The sequence below is a fragment of the Rhinolophus ferrumequinum genome, chromosome 2 (genome assembly GCF_004115265.2).
Source record: "Rhinolophus ferrumequinum isolate MPI-CBG mRhiFer1 chromosome 2, mRhiFer1_v1.p, whole genome shotgun sequence".
Classification (NCBI taxonomy): domain Eukaryota; kingdom Metazoa; phylum Chordata; class Mammalia; order Chiroptera; family Rhinolophidae; genus Rhinolophus; species Rhinolophus ferrumequinum.
The window spans coordinates 41,701,173-41,710,958 of NC_046285.1; the positions used below are offsets into that span (position 1 = coordinate 41,701,173).

Sequence of the window (9,786 nt, forward strand, 5' to 3'; positions counted from 1 at the left end):
TCCAAGCTTGTGCTTGTTGATGCTTTAATATAGTGTTTTTGTATCATTCTGCTAGATTACTATGGGCTAGTATATTTCAGGTCACAAAGGATGTTCTGGGGATGCTTTAATGTTCTCCACATATAGTTTATGGATGATCAGAGATTCTCCTTGGAATAGTACATCTGTTCCTAGGTGAAAAGAAAAATATGACAACCTCTCAGGTGAGAACAACACCAGGTAACATGGAGAGGAATTCAGCTAATAGCTGCCATTTCAATAGAAGCAGCCCGTCAGATAGCTGAAATGGCCAAGGGCTTTTATGATAATGCTTCCATTAGGAAAATCAGTCCCGAACAACAGACAGTTTTCTCTGTTCAGTTACACATCTGTACAGTTAGTGTTAGTGACATTTGGTTGAATTAATTTTGTTTGAATTTGACCCAGCCTCTTGTAATTTTAGTACATAAAAGTGGTCTCAAACAATGGCTAAAAAAAAGTCTTTACAGGAGAAGTTTGGTCAAGCACTCTAAAAAGATCCTTTGTTGAAACCATCTTTACTGTTTAGATCTTTTAATATTTGCTAAATTAAAAAAAGGGGGTGGTGGTGATACTAATTTTTCTGATCTTGCTATTTCTTACCTGCTAAATTTTACCCTCTTTTCTTTGGCCTTGCAGTAAGCCAAAAATAAATAAATAAATAAATAAAATAAAAATAATAATAATAAAAATGTAATACTGACCAAAATGTAATAATGTAGACAGCTTATTACTTCTGTGCATCTGCACTATTGTTACAGTATTCTTAATAATGGCTGCAGCTGACCTGTGAAATATTGCTGTACCTGCCAACATTCTCTTCCCAACCCAGCCATCCCCCTGGCCTCCAGGCCCTCTCATGTTGCCCAGGAAACCTGCAACATAATGAAATCTTCTTATAAACTCCCAGAAAGTTCACGGGGTTCATTCAGTCATTTAATAAATATTTATTGAGCATGAGACACTGGGCGTACAGCATGCTAAACAAAGTATGCAACCCCCTGCCTTCCTGAAGCATTCATTCTAAGAGTAATGGGAATGAAATCAGACTCCACTAACTTCCCAGGATGGACTGGGACCTGTAGAGGCCTTCACAGGGTTCCCCCACCAACTTCAGTCATCTCTAAAGCAACTGATCCAAATTCTAGCACAGATCCTAATTTCTTGGAGTTCTGGGGTCTCTGCAAGGGACCAGAGATTTGGAACCTTGTCTTACAATGGGACTAGCAGGATGGAGGACATAATATAGCCTCCTATTCTCTTTCAGTGTCACTCAGGTTACTTTAGTGAAGTTGACTCAAAGGTGTATTTAGTTTATTTTGTCCATCCAAAATTAAATAAAAAGTAACAAAAAAGAAAAAAACAAAATCAAAACAAACGTCATTAAATATATTTTTCATTCCAGTTCTAGGGTGTAGTATGAGAGTACTGCCTAGACTTTGTTCTTCCCGTCTAGGATCTTAGGAAGTACTCGTCTGGCTGATGGCACAGCCTGACTCTACTCCAGGCTGTGAGACTTGGAAAACTATAGAGATTTAGATATGAAATACACAAATACCGGGCGCAATATTTGTCCCTGCACAGATCAGCTGACCTGAAGTTGACCGTTGGCTGGCTGTAGGCTCCTGGTCCACAGCACCCTCACCAGATGTTTCATAATAGCCTCAAGTAAGCGTTCTATCCTACTTATGCTGATACAATGGATTTCTTCTCTTTATTTTTATGTTTAATTTTAATTCTCTGCAAAGCAGACTATCATAGGATTTGAGATTTTAGAGTGTTGGTTTGGAATTGTTTTTATAAATTCCTGGCATTGTATAAAATGTTAAAGCAAAATTATTTTTGTTTGTTCTGAATTTCCTGAGTTCATTAAAACACTGATCTTCATTAAAATATGAGCACTAGGTATATTAAGAGAGATTTAGAAACAACTTAAGAGAAAATTGTGAGCAATTTTGCTTAATGAATGACAATAACAAACATTGCCAGTGAATGAAAAGGGGAAAACAGCTGACCAGTCTGTGCAAACTTCTATAAACATTCAGGAGTAGAAGCAACCATGTAGCCCCTGAAATGTTTGGGGAATTATGAAGGCTGCAGAAATATATGAGGCCTGGCAAGAACACTTGGACACACTAGACATTGGGAAGAATTTTATAAAAGTTATTTGAGAATGCCTACATTTTAAATTTATGGCCCTTGATCCACAACTTGAAATTTGCATGATATAAAGAGATTTAAGTCCTGAAAGAACTGTCCTTTACCACTTCGTAAGTCTACACGTCCCTGCTCTTAAGATGCAGGGCGCCACATCAAGCATTGCCATTGACAAGTGGTTGGAGACGTCTGTTAGATGGTAGCTTTACAAAGGACCTTTCTTTATTGATCTGGCCACATGGCACAGAGCCACCTCAAGTCTTGTTTTTTCTCAGTCTTTTTTCTACTAATGTCTCCTCATAGGAGGCCTAGAGCACAGCTGTTAGTGCTGTGTTGGTGCAAGGAGTCTATTTGTAATGACCTTCTATAGAGCCAGGAAGCTGTGTGCCTGTGGCCAACCCAATTATATCACACGATAGACAGAGCACCTTATGTTGGCGCTGGTGAATGGACCAGGGAGCAAAATGATAAATCTTTATGATAAATCTTGACTGTTGGACAGAAGGAAAAAGATGCCTAACCCCACCCCAGTTTTCTTTTTATTAGCCTCCTGATACTATCTCCTGAATAACATCAAAAGTAAAGCAGCCTATAAATATTGCACACGTTTCCAATACTAAAAGCTGATAAAGTTTATTGTACTTATAAATAAATAGAAGGAAATGCTTTCAGTTTCCTATTACAGGTCTCTGGGGACATTTAAGGTATAATTTATTACTTCAATTTAAAAAATGTAGTGTCCCTTCACACATGCTCTCTTCTTTTGCTCTCTTTTTTCTCTTTGGTATTTTATGTTTCGAGCACAACTAATAAGTGAACATGAGCTCAGACAATGTCGAGCCTTCTGTTATATACTGTTACTTTGTTATCTCTCTTCAATTGTCTTTTTAAAGATAATTCTCTCATAAGTTTCCATTTTTTTCTCTATCTATTCTCCTTTTCTTTAGCTAACAGATAGACTGGTCTTTCATGTATCTAAGCTTTCTCCTATTTCATGTTTGTATTATGAAGCCACCCCGTATATAGCCATGACCTCACATGTGTATGGGATTACCACGTGGCTGGTAGTCTGCCACTAAAAGTATAAAATGTCTATTTCTGGTAATGCTCACCCAAACTCTGTCACTGCTTTATATGGGAGAAAATCTTCCGAGTATTTGATAAATGGACTCTGAATTTCAAATGCTCAAGAAAAAGGTGGGGAGAAGAGGGTGCTTAGATAAACTTCTGGTGCCATAGTTCTGCTTCTTGATTAGCCAGTATTGTTTGTAGGTTCTGGAAACTTGGTTTTTCCCTGGACATAAAAATGGCAATAACGATGGGGGATCATCTGGTGTGATAGTCCTTTTATTCACACCACTCATGGTTTCATTATTTCTGAAGTGCTGCATTTAGAAAACAAGTTTGGACTTGAATTATCACCCTATATTTTTGGAATCAACATGCATTTAACCTTTCCTTAATTAATTTCACTTCACACAATATCTTACAAGGCAGAAGTAGCAGCAGCATCTTAATTTCAGGATGAGATGGGAAATAATAGTGTTGTGTTCCTTTATTTATCATAAAGTCCAGCTGAAAAGGAGACCATCCAAGAATGCTGGCTAAAGATTTAGAAATTCAGAGTTTGCCAAGTGAGGCTTATAAAATGGAGAAGTGTCTTAGAGACAGTGGAAATGTAATGGCTATATGCGATGTCAGAGGGTTAGTAGATTGGGGAAGACGGGTTGTCACTCTGTAAGGGGTATAAATGTCTAATTATTACATTGTTTTGTGCACCTGAAACTAATAATAATAATAATAATAGTAATAATAATAATAAAATGTAGAAGTGTCTTCACCCATACCTTTTACAAGAAGGTTATTTATATTCATGCAGGGACAGGCATGGCGCAAAATAATGAATACTATTTCAAATCACTATTGAAGTGCCTTGTTAATTATTATTTTAAAATAATAATACCTGACGTTTATTGGGGCTTATTGTGTGACAGAAATTGAGATATATTATATAGTATTTTCTATTCTAAATTGTATAAGGAAACTAAGGCAGAAACTATGGTCTTCAACTTACAAAAGAGTAAAATGGGGTTCAAATAGGTACAGTATCTCACTGAGGTCACGTAGGTTGTGAATGGTGGAGCCAGGTTTAAAACTCAGTCCTGTTTGACTCCAAATCTCTTCTTTACCCAAATGTAATTTTTAAAGTCCTGTTTTGAGTCACTATATAGTCTCCTCTACAGTAACTGTTTTTTAAGACATTATGTAAACATTTGGAAGTTGTTTGCTTTTTTCTTTTTTGGTTTTTGTTTCAGTAAAGAGAAATATTGATCACACCTTGCTATGCTTGATCTTTCATTAAAAAGACACTGTACTCTTGCAGCAGAGTAGAGATGACATAAACAAGAGAAATATTAATAATCAAACACCTTACCTATTGACTTTATGTTGGCCTACAAAATTTAATTTTTATTTCTAAAACTTAAGCAATTTTTTCCCTATAACTTTGAAGGTGGAAGAATTCTCTGTAACTACTCATTTGTCTTGTCTGATGCAGGGTGTTCTTCTGTATGTCCCAGATTTGAGTAAAAAAATAAAACTATTTAAACTGTTGGTCTTAAATAGCACTGATGAGCAGCATAAATACTGTAATTCTTGATAAATTACCAAATTTCTAAATTAGGCACTCAAAGATTCATGCAGTTGGGTACAAATCCATTTCTCTTTCCTTTACCATATAGAACTTTCTTTAGCCAAACTGGTCTCCAGACCCCTTTTCTATTTTTTCTTCCATTTGGAATGTGTTCTCTCCTGCTAACTCCCTTTCATTCTTTTCATCTTTTTGGTACTGTTTTTGACTCTCCGTACATAGAACCGTACATAGAACTGTTTTGTTCTATGGTTATTTCTCTAATAACTGTATCCCAGTGGTTATAAGCATCTTTAGATCAAAACTAGTTTTGCTCCTTTTTCCCCCCAAAAAACTGTTTTAATCAGTTAAAAAAAAAAAAGCTTCCATTTTATGCCATCCATGCTTAACTCAGTCGTCAAACCAATTTTTTTTTTTAAATAGACTTTACGTTTAAGAACAGTTTTAGATCTACAGAAAAATTGAGAAGATAGTACAGAGAGTTTCCATATACTTCACATACGATTTCCTCTGTTAACATCTTACATTAGTGTGGTACATTTGCCAAAACTGATGGACCAATATTGATACATTAGTATTAACTAAAGTCCATAGTTTATCCAGATAAGTTTTTACCAAATGTTTTTTTTCTGTTCCGGTATCCCATAACAATACCATATACACAGTTTTCATGTTTCCTTAGGCTACTCTTGGCTATGACAGTTTCTCCGACTTGCCTTGTTTTTTGATTACCTTGGCAATTTTGAAGAGTATTGGTCAAGTGTTTTATACGATACCACTCTACTGGAATTTGTCTGATGTTTTCTGATGAATAGACTGGGGTTATGTGGTTAGGAGGAGGAAAACCTCAGAGGCAAAATGCCGTTTTCATCACATCACATCAAAGGTATATAGTATCAGTATGATTCATCACTGTTGATATGACCTTGTATATTTAGCTGAGGTATTGTTTTTGAGGTTTTTCAGCTGTAAAGTTACTCCCTTTCCCAACTTGTATAATTTAAAGAAAATCACTGTGTGCAACCCACACAGGGAGTGGGAATTTATGGTCCCCTACTTGAGGGTGGAATATCTACGTAAATTATTTGGAATTCTTTTCTAGAAGAGATTTGTCTGTTTTCCCCATTTATTAATTTATTCAATAATTTATTTATATCAGTATGGACTTATGGATATTTATTTTATATTTTGTGTTATAGTCCAAAAGCACTTTATTTTGTTCTTCAAATTGGTCCAGCTTCCTTACTCCTAGCAGTATAAGGTGCTCCAGGCACATCTTGTATATTTCCTGCCTAAATACTAGAATCAGCCATTTCTCCAGGGCCTGGTTCTTCTTATTAAAAAATGGTATTAGAATCCAAGATCTGGACGCTAAATGTGCTCATTGTAACAGGTATGCTATTGTTTCTAGGCCTGTCAGCTGACCTAGCAAAGAAATATATGAATGTATCTTAATCCAGAGGTCACACAATTAAGTTCGCGAACTCATCCTAGAAAAAGTGCTACATAATTCATTGCTGAATATCACTACAATCACCTTTGAAGTACTCCCCTTGGGAAGCTATGCGGTGACACCAGCACCTAGTCTACCCTTCAAAGCAATTTTGGAACTCTTTTTTTGGAATGGCCATCAGATGTACCTTTGATGTCCTGAATGTCATCAAAATGTCTTCCTTTCAATATTTCCTTTATCTTCGGGTAAAGAAAGAAGTCACTGGTGGCCAGATCAGGTGAGTAGGGAGGATGTTCCAAAACAGTTATTTGTTTACTGGCTAAAACCTCCCTCACAGACAGTGCAGTGTGAGCTAGTGCATTGTCATGATGCCAGAGCCATGAATTGTTGGTGAAATGTTCAGATTGTCTAACTTTTTCATGCAGCCTTTTCAGCACTTCCAAATAGTAAACTTGGTTAACTGTTTGTGCAGTTGGTACAAATTCATAATGAACAATCCCTCTGATAGCAAAATAGGTTAGCAATATCATTGCAACAAGTTCGCGAACTTATTTGTCAGACCTTGTATGCATATATCTGTAAATATTTCTATATGTAATCATCTTATCTATATTAAGCTCAACGTGAGTTTATACTGACGTCTCTAAGTCTAATCCATTACCACAAGAGTCATTCTAGCCTTATCCTATTGTTTATCAGTAGATTCCCACTCCATCATGGAGATTCCTGGTTCCCACCAACCACGACCCAGTTACTTAATTGTTCAGATCCAGCGTACATATGCAGTGGTTTCAAAATTATTAACCCATACTCTCATGGAGCACAACTTCATCAACTAAAGTATTGTGTTTCTGTGCAGTTCCTTTTCCTCTAGTTTTATAGGCTCTACTCATTTTCAAGTTTGCTTAGGTCAGCACCTTTTGCCCACCCCTTTCAGGAAACTGTTTTCATACATTTATAATAAAGTTAGGTTGACTTGTCACAATCTGCATTCCTTTTTGAGACCTTCTGCCCTTCTAAATAGTTTTTTTTTTAATTTACATGAATTAATGTTCACTCTTTGTGCTATAAAGTTCTATAGATTTTGAAAAAAAGCATGCCTACTATCATATAGAATAGTTTCACTGCCAGAAAAGAAACAAACAAACAAAAATAAACTCTGCTTCACCTGTTCATCCCTTCTCCCTTCCCTCCACACTCCGGGTAACCACTGGTATTTTTACAGTCTATAGTTTTGCCTCTTCCATTATGTCATATAACTGGAACGATACGTAGTCTTTTCACACTGGCTGTCTCCACTTAGCCATATACATTTAAGGTGACCCCCATCTTTTTATGGCTTGACAGCTCATTTTCTTTATTGCTGAATAATGCCCCGTCTCATGGATATACACCACAGTTTGTTGGCTTATCCATTCACCTATGGAAGGAAGTCTTGGTTACTTCAGGTTTTGCATTTATTATGAGTAAAGCTGGAGTAAAGCTCTCCCTATCTCTTTGATCAGGCTTTTATTCAAAATTAACTGTCCAAAGCGATTTGACCTTTATGGAACAAACAAATTTAAGTTTATGCCACAGACTTATTTTCTTCTGTGGTGGGTTTCTTTCCTACAGGCTTCTTCTCAGGTGCTGGTTTCTTGGTAGCTGCAGCCTTTTTGCCCCCGTAGGCTTCTTCTGCTTTGTAATGCCAACAGCCTTCTTTCCTTTCTTACCTGCCACTGGCTTCTTGCCCGCACCCCCTTCTCATCAGCTGGCTTTTAGCACTGTTGTTGCTTTATCCTCCCGGTGCTGGTGGTTCTTGGCCTGGCGAAGAATGCTGTTCCGGCACAGGATCTTTGCATGTCGGTTTAGATTCAATATGATTCTCAGGTGTTTCAGTGGATTCTTCTTCAGGACTCTATGATGAATCTTCTTGTGGGTGTTTGGAAGGCTCTTTGAATCTCTGGGCTTTTCAAGATTCTGCTAAGGTCTGTATTGAGCATCTTGTGCATGGGAAGGTAATAGTTACTCTTGAGGGAGGCAGCTTTATGCCAAGAGCCATACAGATCATCTAATTTGCAGAAAGCACTTTCAGTCCAAATGTAGAAATGGCCCACATGCCCACCAGGAGCAAGTTTCAAAATGTTCAGTTTGCTTACATTAAGCGGAGTAATTCCAGGGATATTTCTGAAGGCTTTGATGATGTCATTGTCCTCATTATAGATAATACAAGGTCCCCTGCCCTGGATATGACAACGGTTTCTCATTTTGCCCTTGCCAGCTCTCATTCGCTGAGAGGCATAGACCTTTTTGATATCATTCCAGGCCTTAAGCTTCTTAAGAAGCAAAACAGCCTCCTTGGTCTTCTTGTAGCCTTCAACTTTACCTTCAGCCACCAAAGGAAGTCCAGGAACTTCCTCAATACGATGACCTTTAGACACGACCAGCCCTGGTAAGGCCTAGGCAGCCAGGGCAGAGCAGACGGCATATTGCTTCTGTGTGGTTTTCACCTTGCGGTGCCAATGGCACCAGGTTTTGGTTGGTGCAAACATGAGGCCCCCACCACACGTATTGCCAAAAGCACCCTGGCCAGAGCAATGATTCCCACCACCTGAACGCTGGGAATTTGAGACACAGCTCTGTCAGAACCCCACAACTCAGCTCTGGTTTGATGACCTGCTAATTCACTGACAGCACAGGGCTGTCTATTGTTTTTGCCCAAGTTGGTGTGAATGAAGTTCACAATATCTGGTCGAATGAGAGACTTGCACACAGTGGCAAAGTGACATTTTTGCCACATGATTTCCCCTTTTTGGAGTATACCGATATCAGTGGACAAGCACATGCTGTGGTGTGAAGAGGAGACGGCCATGCTACTCTCAACCCGGTGGTTCCCACAGGAAAAGCTGCAGTAAACATTTAATGCAAGCTCTTGTGTAAACACAAATCTAGGAGTACAATTGCTGGATCACGTGGTAAGACTGCATTTAGCTTCGAAAGAAACTGACAAACTGTCTTTCAAAGTAGCTGTACATTTTTCATTCCTACCAGCAAGGAATGAGTGTTCCTACAGATCCAAATCCTCACCAGCATTCGGTGTTGTCGGTGTTTTGTATTTTAACCATTCTAATAGGTGGGTAATATTATTTTATTGTTGTTTTAATTTGCATTAACCTGATGATATATGATGTGGAGCATCTTTTCATATGGTTATTTGCTATATGCATATCTTTTTGGTGAAGTGTCTGTGAAGGTCTTTCGCCCATTTTTAAATCAGGTTGTTTGTTTTCTTATTGTTGAGTTTTAAGAGGACTTTGTATAATTTGGATCTGTCCTTTATCAGATATATCTTTCAAAAACATTTCCTTCCAGCTTGTGGCTTGTATTTTTATCCTCTTAACAATGTTTTCCACAGAGCAGAAGTTTTTAATTTCAATAAAGTTCAACTTATTAATTTTTTCTTTAAAGGATCATGCTTTTGTTGTATCTAAAAACTTATCATCAAACCCAAGGTCATCTAGATTTTCTC

At 37.6% G+C, this 9,786-nt stretch overlaps 1 pseudogene; it reads right to left on the reverse strand.

Moving 5' to 3' along the window:
* Window positions 1–7,845: 7,845 nt before the first annotated feature.
* On the reverse strand, window positions 7,846–9,176 carry LOC117032678 (60S ribosomal protein L4-like; annotated as a pseudogene).
* Between the last annotated feature and the right edge of the window lie 610 nt (window positions 9,177–9,786).